Source organism: Zootoca vivipara, chromosome 11 (assembly GCF_965207765.1).
Source record: "Zootoca vivipara chromosome 11, rZooViv2.hap1.1, whole genome shotgun sequence".
Classification (NCBI taxonomy): domain Eukaryota; kingdom Metazoa; phylum Chordata; class Lepidosauria; order Squamata; family Lacertidae; genus Zootoca; species Zootoca vivipara.
Window position 1 is genome coordinate 47,321,173 of NC_142594.1, and position 19,394 is coordinate 47,340,566.

At 45.5% G+C, this 19,394-nt stretch overlaps 1 protein-coding gene across 2 annotated transcripts in view; it reads left to right on the plus strand.

Annotated features, from left to right (window-relative positions):
• CNPY1 (canopy FGF signaling regulator 1) overlaps positions 1-19,394 on the plus strand; it is a 55,348-nt gene that overhangs the window by 23,541 nt on the left and 12,413 nt on the right. The window lies entirely within an intron of this gene.

Below are 19,394 nucleotides of genomic sequence, written 5' to 3' on the forward strand. Positions count from 1 at the left end.
GTAATCTATGAGCTTGAAATTGAGGTATTTTTTCCCAGGACCTTTTATTTTTGGAGGTGGGCTTTTAAATGTTGAGAGGGTAGTATTGTTCCATTGCTTGGCTGTTTCTTTTTTCTTTTTTAATATAGACAATCAGAACCATAAAGGCACTGAGGAGAGAGTGTGTGGAGGAGGGATGAGATGGAGTAGAAGTCTCTCCTCAGAGTCAGCTCTCATGGGCAGCTTTCCCCAGTCATGAGAGTCTTAAGATCTTATCCCTGGGCAATTTGTTCAATTTATTCTGCTCACCATGAATGTCTTCTCTTCATGCACCTCTTGAAGAACGTTGGTTCAGAACTGGAAGCAAGGCCCCGAATTTGCCCCAGTGGGCAAGAGGGTTATGACCAGTTTATAAAATGAGTTGCAAATGGCTGGTTCATTTCAGTTTGTGAAAGTTGTAATAATAGCAACAATATCAAAGGAAATCAAAAGAAAATATGCATGGCACATCATAACATTTTTGTTGAGACGAGCCTAACCAGACATGGAGACTGTTTACGTGTGTGTGTGTGTGTGTGTGTGTGTGTATACATTCTTTAATGAAAGATAAAAAGTAATGTGTATATAATTGTAAGTGCACAGGGTAAAATAAGACATGAAAAAGGGGGGCAGAGAAAAAGAAAAAGAGGGGAAGAAATGACACCCATATACAATACAAAACAAAAACAGAACTTATAAATATTACAAGATTGTTATTTTACAGTGTTTATAGAAATGAATTCCAAATATCAGTTTTCGCTTATCACTGATTTGAATGATTATTCAAATGTTTAAAATACCAGTAGTTATATTGTTTCGTTCTTTTGGTAAACTGCTTGATGTTTCGTTTTGCTTTTTTTTTTCAATCAAGTGGTATATAAATTTTATGAAATAAATAAATACAGTACCAGATCTACAAATTTTGCCTTAGGAGACAAAGGCCTGCCCTGACATCCCCCGCTCCACTGCTGAGAGCAGTGTTTATGCCAGAGGGACAGGAGATGAAGGCAGTAAAGTCTTACTCCTCTTTGTGTCCCATGATGTCATGGACTGGTTGGACACAAAGGAATGGTGGGAGGAACCAGCTGGGGAACCACCAAGGGAAGAAGGCTCAGAGGCAGGGGATTGGTGGTAGGACAACAATGAGTGGTCAGAGAGAAAGGAGGGGAAAGACTGCGAAGAGGGGTTGTCAGAAGCTGAAGGGGGTAACAGGGCTTAGTGAGCTGGGAGTGTCTGTGGCAGAAGTTGAAGCAGGGGAGTAGGGAGGCCAAGAGGCAGAGGTGGGTCAGGCTGGTGAAGAGTCATGGGTGTCTCCCCCTCCTGATGTGACAAGCTTCCCTCCCCACTTGTCTCCCAGAACCAGAAGAGGCATAAAAAAAGGTGGAGGAGAGGTTGGCTTCAGGCAGGCACAGTCTCCGATTGCTTGGGGAAAACCCTGGAGAGGAGGGGACTTAGACAGCTGTGGAGAGGTGGGGACTTTCAGTCTTGGCAACTGATTCATGGGGCAAGACCTACTGGGGATGAGCTACTGTGCTCATTAGGCCTGACACTCAGCCAAGTGTCATCAGAGTGTGGCTCCTCTTTATGTCCCTGCTGTTCAGTGGGAATACAAAGAACAGCCAGGCCCTGATAATGATGCAAGCACTCTGTAGGCCTATGGCACATGCTTGGTGATTCCCTGGTGACATTCCTGGCCTGGTTCTGTTTATCAGAAGTGGTGGGTGGGTTTCAGACAGGGATCTCTCCTAGCCTTACCTGGCTAGGCTGAGGATTGAGTCTGGGATCTTCTGCATGCAAGACAGATGCTCTACCCCTGAGCTATGGTCCTTCCCCTAACTACCAGAGGTTGCACCAGGCGCCAGAAGCTATTTAAGAAATTATCTTCTGAACTGGGGAGACAGGGGATGGTTGACAAAAGCCAAGGATGTAGCAACTGACTCCGTGTCTGCGTTGTTGGAGTTTGGTGTGTGTGTGTGTGTGTGTGTGTGTGTGTGTGTGTGTGTGTGTATTACAAAACTGTGGATTCAAAGAATAAAGAAACTTAGGTTTTATTACTCCTGACAAACAAAGGCGTTCAGAGTACAAGCTGACATATGGCCATCATGGAGTCATGAGGTTAACCAAAGAAAGGTCTGATACTAACTGGCTGGAGGAGGAGGAAGGAAGGAAAACCTGAGAAAAATAATCTACAGGTAAAAGAAATCAGTGGGGGAGGAATAAGTTGCCTTGCTGTCTGCCCCTCCCTTCCCCACTAGGTCAGGTAACTTATTGCGGGTCTTGTTGTTTTACTTCCAACATGAGTATACATTTGTGTGACTGGTATGCACATGTCTAGCAGATTATGTGTCCCCCAAAAGAGATTGCAATCCAATATTAAGCATGCAAAAGAGCCACATGGGACTGTGTTTTTTTCTCTTCTGCCCAGGACCTACCACCTACCTGTCAATCCACCCAGCCCTGTTTAAATGTTTGTTATGTTTTATTTGATTTTGTACCTGCTCGTCACAGTGAGGTCCCAGGGTGTGCTATAAGAATAAAATATATACGGATAAAATAAAGGCCCAGTTTCAACATTGTATGGTGCAGACCTCCTGATAAGAGACCTGCTTCTGTAGGGCACAGTGATTGATTGGGCATATATGGGGCAAAGCACTCTTTGGGGTATCCTGCCCAAAGATGTGCTTTGCACATCAGGGCCAGCACCTTGAACTCAGCTTGACAGCTAAATGCTGACATGCTGGAGAGAGTTTGGGTTACATCCAACCAAATTCTACTCAGAGGAGACCTATTGAAATTAATGGACCTATGTTGGTCATCACCACTAATGTCGCTGGGTCCACCCTTTGTAAGGCTAACATTGGAGGCAATTCTGTGTGTTTATAGGAAATGTGCTCACAACCTAAAAAGTACAGATAATGCTTGTTGTTTAGTCATTTAGTCATGTCTGACTCTTCGTGACCCCATGGACCAGAGCACGCCAGGCACTCCTGTCTTCCACTGCCTCCTGCAGTTTGGTCAAACACATGTTAGTAGCTTCGAGAGCACCCAAAACATCTCTTTTATTAGAGGCAGATGTAAGGCATTCTTGGCAAATCCCCATCTAGTTCTGGTGCATCCTAAAACCTTTCACTGGGCATGGCATTCTGTTTCTAGTGTTCGGGTGGGATTGCATCATGCAGGTAGGAGATGATGAAACTGAAAGCTGAGAATTAAGCTACATCCGCAACAGGGCTAACAACATCTCTTTAAAACTGGAAGCGCCTTCCAGCAATACATTTCATGTTGCCCAATGCCTACGTCTGTGAGATATGAGGGGAAGTAAGCAGTTTGACAAATCTAGCTTCTGCCAATCTAGTAATATTGGCCAAAGTGACATTTATGATTGTCCCCTCCAGATTCAGCATTCCTGATAGGGAGATGTCTCACACCATCTAGCCCACGTATGTCTCATCTGACTGATGGTGGCTCTTCAGTCTCTCAGGCAGATCTCTCTTTCCCATCACCCGCTCTCTGAGTCATGAACTGAACCTGGGACCTCCTGCTTTCGGAGCATGCACGCTTTTGCTGATCTATCGTTGTCCCTCTCTTACCTCGAGAGAGGATCAGGATGAGCCTGGGTATGGTGGGACAAAGGCCAGTCTATGCCAGTGTTTCCCAACCTTGGGTCTCCAGCTGTTTTCGGACTACAATTCCCATCATCCCTGACCACTGGTCTTGCTAACTAGGGATGATGGGAGTTGTAGTCCAAAAACAGTTGGAGACCCAAGGTTGGGAAACACTGGTCTATGCAACCTATCACTCAAGTAGCATCTTTTAAAGCAACCTCATACTGTTTTGCCAATTAACTCTGCAGCTTCTTTAAAGAATCTTCAGTAGTTGAGGGAAAATAAATTTTTATTTCAACAGAATAGGACCTCCTTAAAACAGTAACAGAAACAAAACCCCTCAATCAGTAAACCTCCTTAAACCTTCTTACGGTAATACAAAACCCTCTACCACCAAGAAATAACCCCAAAGGAGCAATTTCAAAGGAACAATCCCCCCCCCCACCAGACCTTCACCCACACACAACAGCAGATCTAACCGTGGGAAGCCACAGCCATAATCCTCTTCCTCCTGACCACATTGCCCTCCACTATCTGTTCCTGCCTCAACCAGGTGGGCCACCTGTGGCAATTGGGGCTCCTAATCAGGGCAATCAAGGCCCAGCTGGGCCACCGTCAAGGCCAGGAGTGCTCCTGCAAGGACTCGCAGGAAGGGTTGGCAGCATAAGGCCAAACCTACACCTCCTCAATTTTTCCTTGCGCATTTTCCACTACGCATACCACTTTTAAGTGTCATGGCCTCCCCCAGAGAATCCCGGGAACTGCACTTTGTTAAAGGTGCTGGGAGTTGCAGGGTCTCCTAACATTTCTCTCGGTGAGTTTTGTCCCTTTGTAATGTAACTTTTTTGAGGTTCTTTAGAAATAATCAATGTCGATTATGGTTCTTTCTCCCTCTCTCCTCTTTTTTTTGCTCTGTTTTTCCTTTTTCTAAAAAAACAGTTTTTCCTTTTTCTCTGTTTTTCCTTTTTCTAAAAAACTGTAAACTGCAGCAGAAAATAAAGTGAAGGCATTGCCATCATGCAGCCCACCTGAGGTCAGGCCCCACCTGCTGAAGACCACTGAGCAAAACCCCTGCCTGTCAGCCTTCAGCATCTGGGCCCATTGCACTCCCAAGTCCTCATTCTCCTAGCACAGGAGATGTAGCAAAGGCCATCGCTGCTTGACATTCAGGGTCAAGTCGCAAATGGGTTGGCCAGTGCTTCCCACTAGTGGTGAAAGTGATTCTTCACTTTGAAGTTCAGATAAAATCCACTTGCAATGCTTGAAGGCAGTTCGGTGGTACCGATTTTAAAAATTATTTGGTGTGCTCCAGAATTGCCAAAAAGTGTTTTGTTTTGTTTTGTTTTTAAAATTGTGATTGCAGGCATATAGGGATCTAACTCTATAATTAAAAATGGTTTTTACAAGATGCGAATGAAATTTCTCACCCCGTCCTTCACCATAAAGCCCCAAGGTGGGTTATAACATTAAATATACAATTATAAAAACAGATTAAACCATTCCAGTGATAAAATGAGTGGATAAGACATCTTTAGCTGCTGATTCATCACAACTAAAAGCACATTTAGAGCAAAACAAAACCCAAGCAAACCCACATAACAGACACACATGACAGCACCCGACTGTAATGAGCTACCAAATAAAACCAGTGTCGATTAATTCAACTCAAATTTGAACAAACAGCATATTTTGTCTTTCTAGTAAGTTACTCAAAGTTGCTTAACTCCCCTAATTTATTAAACCCTTATCCCCACAGGAGGTATTCAAACAAAAACAAATGCAATTCAGACACATTTGAATCCAGGTATTTATTAAGAATAATGAACATTTGGATCTGCTGGGAAATACGAAATCCCCCTGCCACTTCAAATTCTACCACCCACATTCTATTGCGTGAGTTTCCCAAAGGGCTCACTTCAAACTTCAGCATTTTGGGGAGTGATGAGGCAAACAAACATTTTATCTTTTAGCATAAATTACTAATGCCAATCTCAATTCTTTGAGTAGCAGTCGTTATGTATCCCAAACACCACCATCGCCGCACAAGAGGGAGGTGTCAGCATGCCTACAGGAACCCAAGCCACAAGGGAGGGAAGAAGGGAGGGAATGGAGTATCCTGCAAGTGGGCTGAACAGGAGCACTCAATACTCTGCATCAAAAACCCTAAGGGTGGGAAGAACCCCAAACAGCCCAGTGGGGGCCGAGCATGCTTAGTGGGCAAGAGGAATGCTCACTGACTGGTGGGTGGGGGTGGAATTGAGTGGTTGGAGTGGCCCTTGTCATCCTCCGTCACCCCATGAGTACTTCCTACACCAACCTCTCCATCCCCATTTCCAGTTTTCCCCAGTGTGTCCCAGTCCCAGCTACACCCCTCGCCACGATCCTCTTTCTCCTCCCCGTTGTCCTGCCAGTCCCTGACAATTGTTCCTTACACTTGCAGTCCATTGCAGTCCTCATCATGCAAACATCATGCGGCTGTGGTCATTGTACTGTGTGAACAAGCCAGAGGTGGCCGTAGGCAAGAGACTCCAGGACATGAGCAGAAAATTCATGGTCTGAGGCTAGGATGTACGGTAGTCCAAAATTACAACTCCCATGGAAAATATGATGTGGGAGTTGTAATTTTGGACTATGACTAGGGATCCCTGGATTCAAGAACCCAACCCCAACCATAAATAGGTTGAGCTAGTGAGCTCTGGCTGAAAAAAGGGAGAGGTTCATGGTGAGCTCTAGCACATCTTTTTCTAGAAAAATAGCTCTGCTAAGAGTCCATGCCTCTTGTGTGTGGGTGATGCTCTTTTGACTACACAAGCAACAGCATTCACACACAAACCACATTACCTATAACAGTAATGTCTCACTCTGAATGTAACCAAGCTGTATGAAGGACTCTATTTTTTAAAAACAGAGACACCATATGTACTTTTGTTACCTAAGAAATCCTTTAATTAAAACATATTTTTAAAAAAAGAAAGAGAGGAAATGATTTGTTTGTCCATTTACCAGTGTTCTCTCCCTCTGTCCCTCCCTCTCATTGTCTCCTTCATGAAGTTGTTTTCAATGTTTAAATCAATCATTAGACTCTGTTTATTTCAGCAAAGGACTTAATTCTTTAGAGATATGTGCCTGGTCCCCAAAGGCTATGATACGAACATGACCTTTGGTACCTGTAAATGTTGTGCGAGAAAGCTGCCTTTCCTGACAGCTGTGGCGATAATCCCCTTTGTCTCTCTTAAGTGATAGCTGATAAGTCCGTGCAGAATTTGTTTGCTGTATTTCTTTCTCCACAAGGTTAGATTACCCCAAAGAGGGGGGAAATGTGGAAAAATACAAGTTTTTCCCCCAAAAAAGAATTTATTTTGGAAGGAAGTTGAGTAATTGTTTCAATCAGGTTTATCTAAAAGTGAGGGAGAGGGAGAGGGAGAGGGAGAGGGGAGAGAGAGAGAGAGAGAGAGAGAGAGAGAGAGAGAGAGAGAGAGAGAGAGAGAGAGAGAGAGAGAAGAGAGGTTCACAGGCCTGCTTTTGAAAATAAAAGTCCTTTCAACATGAGAGGCTAGGAGTGAAATGTACCACAGTAAGTGTTCAGAACGCAAAGTGACATTTTTTGCCATTTCCCCCACACAGCAAGGTGTTTACCTGAATAGTTGCTGCTAGAAGAAAACACACATTTGTTTGTTTGTTTGTTTGTTTGTTTGTTTGTGGGAAGGATTGTAGGAATCAAATGTCCTTGACACACATTATGTTCTAGGTGTGGTAGAAATGCCTCTGCCATGCTCCGCACCTGCCAAAGGTGTATGCATAGAAGGGTCACTTTAACTGCCTGCCTGAAGCAGCTGAGAATTAGTTCCCAAGAACTATTGTTGGGGTTTTTTAAAGACGCAGATTTGTTCTGTTTTTTCCAGTGTGATGGTTTCAGAGTCCACGTCTGAAGACTTTTCTAGGTCATACTTATTCTTGTTGGCGTTTTTTTGGCATTCACATTTGATGGCAAGACATTCCAAATGAGAATATTGTGGCAATAAATGCGCGTCTGCTCTGTGTTTGGAATCTGAGGCTCTGGCGAAGAACGCAGGTTACAGATTAGTCTTAAAGTATGGCCATTATCTGCCCTCTTCCAGTTAATGGTATGCATTGCAAAGTCCCATCCTGGCTTAGAATGTGGAAGAACCCCTTTGTTGTCTATTCATATTTATGTATATATATGGATGGGATATGTATTCTCTTTTCCACCCTGTTCTGTTCTTCCACCTGAAGCCCTTTTCCATCCATCCAGAATAGCTTTAAATGACAGAATCCACTGCACTGCACTTTATTGTATCTCTCTCTCTCTCTCTCTTTCCCCCTCCACCCACCCCCAGCTAGTATAGAAGGACGGATGAATGGGGTCATGCGCCAAGTCCCCTGCAGTTAACCATTATTTTTGGTGAATAAAGGATGGTTAAGGTTGAGTGGAATGTCAGCAAACCTTTCATCCCTCTTCCTTTCAGCTGTCTGTGTTCATACCCACAAGCCATACAAAGTTTCCTGGCTTGGTGTTCACATACGTGGCCAGCTGGCTCCTTTTGCACAATGCCTGCGAGTTTTCTTGGCAGGGCCGGGCACGTTTTGGACTCCATAGCTGCAGAGATTTCTACTTTGGTGCAAGTCACTTTAGGTCCGGCCTCTCTCCCCTTGTGTTTTAGAAGGCAATGCCTGTGACCACTCATACATCGTTACAGCGCAGACATTTGATTTCCAAAATAGTGTTCCCTTCAGGCTGAAGGTGGAATTGGATAGGGCAAGGCCAGGCTGAGCCTGTCAGAATCAGGCCAGTCAGGTCTGGGTGGAGTCTACATACATGCATATATATATATATATATATATATATATATATATATATATACTGATTCTGAAGAATGCTGGTTTTCCAGTACTAGTCAGCTGCTATAATGAAGTTTTATTTATAAAATAATGGCTGAGCATTTTAGATAAATAACACATTTCAGCTGTCTGTTTCTATCAGCACTGCCCCAACATGGCATAAGAAGAATGCATTGTATAAAAGGACTAGTTGCAAAAGGGATGTGGGTTAGTTTGTGCACTCCTTCTTTACCACATACAGGTGCTGAATTAGAGAGCTTGGCCGATGTGCAACATTTGCAATGCAAAAAGCACCTGGGAATTACCACCAGGAATGGTGTTTGTGTGCTGGGGGAGCTGCAGGAGTCCTTACTGTATTTTTTGTTCCATAACACACACTTTTTTCCTCCTAAAAAGTAAGAGGAAATGTCTGTGCATGTTATGGAGCAAATGCGTGGTCCCTGGAGCTGAATTGCCCAGGGGCGAAAAGCAGATCGTGCATTTTTTTTTAATAGAAAGAGCTAAAGCAGACATCCCCAAACTTTGGCCCTCCAGATGTTTTGGACTACATTTCCCATCTTCCCCGACCACTGGTCTTGTTAGCTAAGGATCATGGGAGTTGTAGGCCAAAACATCTGGAGGGCCATGGTTTGGGGATGCCTGAGCTAAAGGCTAACAAGAGGGAAAGAGGGTGTTTAAAGGAAGCTGCTCAACAGCTGATTGCAAGAGATCGGGGAGGGAGATAAGGGAGGCTAGCTCCCTTCCCGGCCTGCCCCCTTGCCCCGTGCTCCATTGTTGAATGTTCTGCAGAGGGAGGCTGTTTGTTTCCCCAGCACATGTGACTGGCTGATTAGATTATCTGTCTGGAAACTGTAGAAATGGCTCTCTTTCCCTTCCTAAAGAAGCTGCAGAACTGTGACAGTTGAACCCTATAAAACAGGATTTTTTTCCTTTGCAAAGTAAGCTCAACAACCTTGAGTTGATCCTCAAAAATGGAGCTTTCCCCCTTTGCAAAAAAGCTGCACAACTGTGAACTGATCCCCCAAAAATGGGGCTTTTCCCATTTGCAAAAGAAGCTACACAACTGTGAGCTGATTCCCCCCAAAATGGGGCTTTCCCCCTCTAAACATTAGGTGTGTGTTACTGTCCAAAAAATACGGTAATTTGCGCCACTTCCAAGATGAGTAAATATCCCAGCTAAAATTGGATGCGATACCAAAACATATGAAAAGTGGGAGAAGGAACTGTGGTTCTAGGAATAGGTAGCACTCCCACCAGACTCTGTGCTTACCTGTCAGTAGTCTGTCAAATCTTGGGAAAGCAAAAAGACTTTCCTGGTGTGACACAAATAGTATTCCTTGCTGAATACCAGCTCTTCTTCCTTTGAAGTCCCTCAAAAGTGATTCCTCCTGCAGTTTCACAAACATACATTTTTGCACAGTTGTATCTTTTCCTGTGAGAGTCAAACAAAGTAATTTCGTAAAGGACATTCTCTGAGAATGACAGGCAAGCACCATCAAGCAAGGCCTTGGGGGGGGGGGGAGCCTCTTTGGTGGGGGACGGGGATGGTGCAAACACTAGGTTTACGTCTGGCTTGGCAGCAGTTCAACAAACCAACAGGCACCACTGAAACGACACCATTGCTCTGTAGGCAGGACCTAAGGCTACCTCTGCATGGAAGCTTTTTGTGTTTCTGGTTTCGCTAAATAGGATGTCTCATCACCTGCAAACAGGTACAATGAACGTAGTACGGGAAAGCATGAGAGAGCCGCTCTGAACATGGTTTCTTTGTGGGAATATTCTACAAGATGTCATTGATGCAAAAGTGCATTGATAGTGGATTTCTACTAGTGTCCACACATTCCGCTTTATTAGTTTTGCAATGGTTCTTCAATTATTGCATTATTGCCACCTGGACAGGCAACCTTGCACTATACTGCACCAAAAACAGGACCAACCCCACGCCACCCACCAATACAAACCTGGAACATTCGTGCTTTAAGACATTGCAGAATTTCAGCAGGAAGTTAAGGTACACGCAGTGACTGGAAACACAGACCCTCCAAGTGTCCCTATTTTCCAGGGACGTTCCTGATTTAGAGAAGCCATCCTGGTTTTGGATTTGATCCCAGAATGTCCCACTTTTCCTTAAGATATCCCTTGGAGAAATGTTGGAGGGTATGACAGGGGCGTAGCCAGGATCAAAATTAGGGGGGCAAGGGGCGGGACCAAGGCATGGGGGAGGGGCCACAGTGGGGCAAGGAAAGCCATGGTCATTCAGGGGCGAGGGGCCGCCAGGATCAGCCCGAAATTGGGCTGCTCCGACCCCCTCCGCAACCGGCAGGGGCGAGGGGCCACCAGGATCAGCCCAAAATCAGGCTGCTCCGACCCCCTCCGCGATCGGCAGGGGCGAGGGGGCACCCGGATCAGCCCAAAATCGGGCTGCTCCGACCCCCTCCTCCCCCTCCGCGATCGGCAAGGGCGAGGGGGCACCAGGATCAGCCCGAAATCGGGCTGTTCTGATCCCCTTCTCCCCCTCCGCGATCGCCAGGGCGAGTGGAGGGAAAGCTGGCTTTCCCTCCACCCGCCCCACAGCCAGCAAGGGAGAAGGGAGACATCCCTTCTAGCCAGCTGGCTTTGGGGTGGGTGGAGGGAAAGCCCCAGAGCCACGCAAAGCGTTTGGCTGGCTTTCCCTCCACCCGCCCCACAGCCAGCCGGCTAGAAGGGACGTCTCCCTTCTCCCGCGGCGGGCAGCGGGGCAGGCTGGTCAGCGGCCCTGCTTCTAGGGGGGGCAACTGCCCCCTCCTGCCCCCCTGCCTACGCCCATGGGGTATGGAGTTATCCAACCCTGGAGCCATCTGAAGGAAATAGGGAAGGTGTTTTGTTTTTTTTAAAAAAAATGTTTAGTGTTTTATTATGTTTTTATATATGTTGGAAGCTACTCAGTGTGGCTGGGGCAAGTCAGTAAGATGTGTGGGGTATAAATAGTAAAATAATCGTTCTGGAATGGGACATCCCTATTTTCATTGGGAAAATGTTAGAGGGTATGGAAACGAAGCAGTATGTCTACCCCAAAACTTTTGCAGATGCAAACAGTCTTGAAAGCAGAACTGGATTCCATCCTTTATTCCATCACGAGCACATATGATCGTGAAAGCACAATAAAAAAAAGACAGCTGGAGGGCCCTTTAAGTGTTCTAGAGCAAGTGCTATTTTCGTTTCCTGTTCTAGAAAGAACCAAATGAATCCCTATACCTGGCATCCCCAAACTTCGGCCCTCCAGGTGTTTTGGACTACAGTTCCCATCATCTCTGACCACTGGTCCTGTTAGCTAGGGATCATGGGAGTTGTAGGCCAAAACATCTGGAGGGCCGCAGTTTGGGGATGCCTGCCCTATAGAAACTGAGATGGTGCTCCTGAACCTGCTACTATAAAATGAAGAAATTGTGGATAGAGCTATAGTGTCTGTGGGGAACAGGTACAATGACTTCCCTTTGAGCTGTCCTGTCCTGCGGTCTGTCTGCATGGACATCCTGCCCTGCCCACACAGGACCTTCTCATCTTCAGGGAATACAAATTCAGGGGCAACGGGTATGCTGCATAGCTTCCAAGGACCACGAAAAGGAAACCCTTTTGGTTTCTTAAAAAAAAAAACCACTTGTGTGCCATTGTTTCAAACTAAAACTACTTGAAACATAATGAGATGTTGCTGGTTTTAAACATCACGTGCTGCCTCTCTTGAACTTCCTTGCTTGGGGGGCAGGTTTGGTCTAGCAGCAGTTCTTGGTGGGGATCCGGGAGTGGCACAGCCACACCAGAGACTGTCATTTTTAGGCACTCGGAAGAATCCCAGGGATTCAGCACATCTGCTGCTCCCCCCGAAGCCTCTGCTTGGAAGCACCCTGACGAGGATCTCAAGATGTCAAAAATCACTTTCCTGCATTTGAAGGTTGCTTCAGGCCTCTCAGAGAAGTTCACTGTTATACTTCCAGGAGTGGAAAGAAAGAAGCGGGGTGGGTAGGGGGCAGGGAATAGTTTTGTATTTTGATTGCTTTGCTTTTCCTTTGATTGTCTGCTTATTATTCACATGTTGGGCAATTTTAGAATGTCCATTAGAGAATGTAAGCAATATGTTAATCAGCCAATGTACAACACACAGGAAAGGAGCCGCTAACTAAACTGATTTTTAGCTGAAGTAGACAGTGCTGTGTATAATTTAATTGGGGGAGGTAGGAGGTTATGTTGGACAATACTTTTGGGGGGGTTTCAGTGACTGAATACATAAGATTAGCTACAAGTTTAGAAAATGTTCTAAATGTATTAAGTAGTCAAAGGGAAGCACCTTTAAGTTTCAACGATTTCTGCAGCGGACGTAAAAATGACTTCCTTCGGTTGAGATCAACTTAACTTCAGATCGCTGTTCAAATTCCAAGTGCGTCACACCTCATAAATCCAAACGCTTCCAGCCGCACTCCGATTGTCCAGTTGGAGGGGGGGCCCTCTCTTCAACAGTTTTACAGCTTCTAACCATATCATATCAATAGTTTTATAGAGTCTAACTCACACAGTTAAGTTCCATTTCTCATTTGTTCCAAACAAACAGGACATCACGTCCGGGAAGGTATAAAATAACTCGTAGAGTGTATGAAAGAATAAAGAAGACTCACTTCCCTTCTCGTGGCGTCCCAATCAATCTTTCTTGCCGATGATATACTCCCTCACTCCTCACGCTCAGCAGCGAAAATTCCTTGGCAATAAACAGAGCTTCTGCCCTTCCTTTCTGAAGCACGTCCATGAATTTAAGCCCAATTATCTTCTTTGATCATGGAGATCCCGCTACGCAGGTCGGCGTCCGGGGAGCTCCGCTCCTCCATAAGTGCTTTCAGCCCTGGCCCCTCCGCCCCTTGAACAATCGGGGCGGGTTTAGGGGCATCTGCGGGCCTGCGGCCCTCTCCGTAACCCCCGGAGAGGTGGGGAGGTTGCCATTTACTCCCCTAGCAACCGCCAAATTCCTTATGAAGGTCGGAAAGATGGAAAAAGGGTCAGCCATTCCTGCGACCGGAACCGGAACTCGAGATCAACAGGATTTAAGCAAACTTCACTTCAGCTGCCTATCGCCACTTTCTGAAACTGGCTTGTGCAGCCTGATCCTATCGGTTGCCGCACTGGGACAATGACTCATAGGATCAGAAACTAGGAGGATCCTTGGTGTTTCTGCTGTGGCTGAATCCTGGTCCGAGTCCTGGCACAGCAGAAGCCACCATTATCACTCTGGTGACATTGCTGTTCCCCATTACCCGTGTAGGTGACTAGCAAGACTTAACAAGAAGCTTTGATAGGACAGGGGACAAGAGAGCAAACCATTTCTGGAACCAGGTGTGATATTCTGTGGACTTCCTTCGGTGGGCGCAGCCATGCTAAGGGCTAAAACAGTTGTGATGATAGCCACACAATTAGCAACTGCATTTCCCCCCAGCCACAAAGTAAATAGCTGCAGGATGGGAGCTGGTGTCCCAATCCATCAAGGTGTAAATCCCCTTCTCCTTTCCCTTGGGCCTGATCCGGATTCCCTCCGTAACTGCTATTGACTCAAAACAACAATGACAAGGAGGCAATCCTAACCCTAACCCTAGTTTCTGCCACACACACACACACACTACTGGGTGGGGCCGAGGGGAGCTGGCCATGCACTTGGAGATGAGCCCAGTTTGGGCCCCTGTGCTATGATAGCTAGGAGCTGGCGCAGCAAGAAAATGCTGAAAATCCACCTCCGGGCTGTCACAAGCAGCAGACTTGTTTTACGTGGTAGTCTGTACTGCCTGGCATTAGTTCTCCAAGGTTTTGGCCACTGCTGTCCAACCCTACCTGAAGACGCTGCAGAGTCAACCTGGAACATCCTGCCTGCAAAGTGTGCACTTCACTAAGGAGCTGTAGCCCTACCAAGACAGCTTGCCCTTCCAGTGGCACACCTTGAGTGGATTTTTAGTCACCTTGTTGTTGTTTAGTTGTTTAGTCGTGTCCGACTCTTCGTGACCCCATGGACCAGAGCACGCCAGGCACTCCTGTCTTCCAATGCCTCCCGCAGCTTGGTCAAACTCATATTTGTAGCTTCAAGAACACTGTCCAACCATCTCGTCCTCTGTCGTCCCCTTCTCCTTGTGCCCTCAATCTTTCCCAACAGCAGGGTCTTTTCCAGGGAGTCTTCTCTTCTCATGAGGTGGCCAAAGTATTGGAGCCTCAGCTTCAGGATCTGTCCTTCCAGTGAGCACTCGGGGCTGATTTCCTTCAGAATGGATAGGTTTGATCTTCTTGCAGTCCATGGGACTCTCAAGAGTCTCCTCCAGCACCAAAATTCAAAAGCATCAATTCTTCGGCGATCAGCCTTCTTTATGGTCCAGCTCTCACTTCCATACATCACTACAGTACTGGGAAAACCATAGCTTTAACTATACTATAGCTTTAACTATTCCTAGTCACCTAGGAAGGCTTAAAAATTTTTTTACAGATGCATGCAATGAGTTCCATGTAAACAAATTCACACTGTCCTATAATAAGAGCTTGATTCACTTCACCAAGCAAGCTGTTCAGCTCTCCTCCAGAAGACCAGAGGAAGTATTCTATACTGATTCAGACCACTCACAGTCCATTGCACTTTCTGTGGCCTGCACAGACTGGCAGCAGCTTCCCAAGGTTTCAGCTGGCAGCCGCCCCCCCAGTTTTACCTTTTATTGCCTTCATATCTCACCTTTCCGCCAAAGGAGCTCAAGTGCCATCCATGGTTCTCCCCCTCCCCGTTTTTGTTCTCACAACAACCCTGTGAGGTAGGTTAGGCTGAGGGAGAATGCTGGGCCCAAGGTCACCCAGTGAATTTCATGGTTGAGGGGGGATCATAACCCTGGTCTCCCCAGTCCAGCACTCAAAGCACGGTCTCACACTAGCTCTCCCTGCAGATTTTTAAAGGATTGAATCCAGTACCTTTTGCATCAACAGCATGCATTTTATTACTGAGCAACAGTCCTTGTGGTATTTGCAAGACTGGAAATGATCCACAGAGATAGAAGGAACAAAACTCAGCAGTGTGCTCTTACCAAACTACAGTGGTACCTCGGTTTACAAACTTAATCTGTTCTGGAAGTCCGTTCTTAAACCGAAACTGTTCTTAAACCGAGGCGCACTTTCCCTAATGAGGCCTCCCGCCGCCAGTGCCCTTCCACCATTCAGATTCCGTCCTTAGTCCAAGGTAGAGTTTGCAAACCGGACACTACTTCCGGTTTTGCGGAGTTCGTAAACTGAATCATTCGTAAACAGGACTGTTCTTAAACCGAGGTACCACTGTATATGGGGACGTGGGTGGCGTTGTGGGTTAAACCACAGTACCTAAGGCTTGCCGATCAGAAGGTCGGCGGTTCGAATCCCCGTGATGGGGTGAGCTCCCGCTGCTCGGTCCCTGCTCCTGCCAACCTAGAAGTTTGAAAGCACATCAAGTGCAAGTAGATAAATAGGTACCGCTCCGGCAGGAAGGTAAACGGCGTTTCCGTGCGCTGCTCTGGTTCGCCAGAAGCGGCTTAGTCATGCTGGCCACATGACCCAGAAGCTGTATGCCGGCTCCCTTGGCCAGTAAAGCGAGATGAGCACCGCAACCCCAGAGTCGTCCATGACTGGACTTAATGGTCAGGGGTCCCTTTACCTTTACCTTTTACCACTGTATATACAAAGCTGGCATCTATGAGAATCACCACAGAATGGGAAGGTGTGGCTACAGTATTGGGAAGAAAGGCATGCTGAGGATGGCTTTCCCTGGAGAAAAGTCAGAACAGCCAAGGAGAAGGAACCTGCAGGACTGAGACGGTATAAACAGCAGGCCAGAGGCGGCTGGTGATGACCATTGAGGCTGGTGGCATAGAGAGGGCAGGGCAGCAGATGTTTGGCAGACAATAAGTGGCTCTAAGGGGAGGCAGAGCATTGCTTGGCTGCAGTTCTCTGCACATTCACATGTGTCTAAGCCCCACAGAACGCAGTGGCCAAGCAGGCTTGGATGAAGCTCTTGTTATCAGTTGCCCACATCCTTTTCTTCTAAAAGTACACAAAAACCACACACAACCATATTAACAAATGTCATCCAGGTAATCAGTAAAAGGAAAAGGGAAAAACATTCACTGAACATGGAGTTTTATGTTGAATAAAGATGCTTTGGCAGGGCCGGCTCTAGGTAGACCCCCGGTGGCGCGGTGCATCAGGGCACCGGGCCGGCACCAGGGTGCACGACCTGCTCGAGACTGCCCTGTGCTTTGGGTTGGGCCTTAGGTTAACATTTTTCAGGCCACAGTTCTTAACCAAAAGACAACAAGCTATGCATCATCATACAAATACGATATATTTTGGGAAGTTGCTTGTCTGTTCACTGTTCATTTGGACGCCTCTTAAGAATTGTAACCAGATTTTGCACAATGGTTCCTGAGATCGAGGAGCAGGTTTTAATTTATGTTTGGATACCATTGGACACCATTCTGAATCAACATGATGTACTGATCCATTCCAGAACTTTCCTGATTTTAACCACTAATCTTGTTTACGGCACTGATATTTTTCAGCATCGTAGATTTTCCAAGTAGGGCAGGGTACGAGGCTGCTAGTAAGTTATAAAAGATCAGACATTACAAAGTGTATTACGAGTCTAGCTCTATGTTTTATTTGTGCGGGGGTTTGGTAGCAGCACCCAAGGCAAAAGATTCAATCCTTTCTATTTTCTATTTCTACTGGATAGCAACAAATCCATTTTATGCTGAGAATCATCAGCTCCTTGCTGATAATTAAATGATCCAGTTGTTGCACTCTAATTTCTATGGCTTGTAGTAGCCAGTGTTACTCCCATTGAAATTAATGGACATGACTAACGTAGCTAAGTATAACGGAGTTGGACACAACCTTGTGTTTGTATCTCAGTTGATCAGGTAGAACACTAGGTCATCGGTCAACTCTTCCCTCCATATTCTGACTCTCATAGGTTCCCACCCATCCCCCGACTCCCAAATCGGCCATCTCACTATTGCGGAGGCTTAGTACAGGTAAAAACAAAGGCAGATCGGTGCTCTGTTAACTTGATCGTTTTTATCATGAAAATCGTTTTACATGAAAGAATACAATATTCAATATAACATAGCATACGGCAGTTGCTGCTGCTGCTGCTGTGCTGTTTGAATGAGCCTAGAATTACACACTGGGTATTCTGTCGCTGTTTCTTGGTGCAATGAGCGAGCATTCGGGAATGGACCACGAAAAAAATTGTTTTTAGGGTTGGCATTGCTGGTGGTCTCACACGAAGTGGAACACAACTGTTGCCTATGCAGCCAGCTCTAGAGTAACAGAGCCTGCCTTTCTTCACTATCGAGGAAGGCTTTTAATTCCAGATGTTAGAATGTCAGTGTTTGTTACTGTAAATGAAGTTACGCTGATTAGTTACAGCACAAAAGCTAAAGTACCTTCCTCTGCTCGGATCACGACTCTTAATAACGATGATGGGGGGGCGCTTTCTCCATGAATTTGCCTCTCTCATATACATCTCTACACAAGGGACCACAGTTTTGCATTGGGAAAACTTTTTTTAAAAAAATAAATAAATATGAGTGAACAATGTTCGCAGGCTAAAACAGGGAGCAGGATTTATGTTTCCATGTGAATGAATGTTTCCTGCTCAACGTCACATTTTCGTAATAAACTTGTGTTTTTTTAAGCATAACTTTCTTTGAAATTTTCCTGTTGGTGAATAAAGTCTCTTCCTCTCTCTCTCTCTCTTTTTTAATTAAGCAAGCCCAGGTGGTAGAGCCACACAGCAAACACATTTTTCCAACCTTTATTACGCCTCGTTAGAATTCTCTCCTTTAAAAGGATTTCTAATTATATTGTCTAATAAAACTAAACCTTGGAGATCATTTGCATATTATATGAAGAAATCTCATACAACAAACTCACAGTGGATTCAATTAACATAATAGCTAATTATATATCCCATCAGCCTTTTGAGTAGTAGTTCGGCATTCATGTTTCTCCTCTTCGTAGCCTAGAGCAAAGGGGAAGGGGGACGGGCTTTTGGAGTTCTCACTTTTAAATATTGACTCTTAATAAATATCGGAAATGATTGGAATACTTTCATCAATTATAAAGCTTGTGATTAAATGACATGAAACGCTTTTTTTTAAAAAAAACACTTGTTTCCAAATTCCTGGAATCCCACTCCTCCACACAGTTAAGTCACTAACTTCTGAATGCTTGTTAGACGTGAACTTACTCATATACATGGGTGGTTGAACATACATAAACATGCTTGCGTAATTCATACATACTGCAGCACTGATGGAGGAAGTGGAAGGCAGGGGAGGGAGAGAGAGGCTTTCACATGGAAAATACTTGATTGGCACTCTGGATTTTGGAAGATGTCCATCTGCAGCCGTTACATTTTTATTTTTCTTATCCCATGCCCACAACCCAATTGCATTCTTGGCTGGTTATGGTCTCTATCAAGGCACAAATTTACAACGAGATTAGCAGAGACATAGTAATGAACTGGCTCATGAGCTTCCTTGTAATTGACTGTTATGAAGGTGTCATCGCTGCAGCCTGTAATGAATTCTCCATCGTGGGGCTTAAAATTGGCTAAAATATTCTGGAACTGATTTGCCTCTCTATGTGCACATGACCATGTGTGTTGTAGCAGATATTAACTTTCTCTCTCTCTCTTTCTCTCTCTCTCACTCGCTTTCAGCATTTTGAAATATTGGAAAGATCAGCTTACTCTCCCCCCCCCCCCCATGTCAGACATGCTTTGAATGATCAGCAGCACTGTGGGATTTTTTTTAAAAAAAAGAATCTGGAAAATGCTTAGAGTACTCCATGCAGTGCTAAAATTTCCAAAAACAACAAAAAACCAATGGGGGT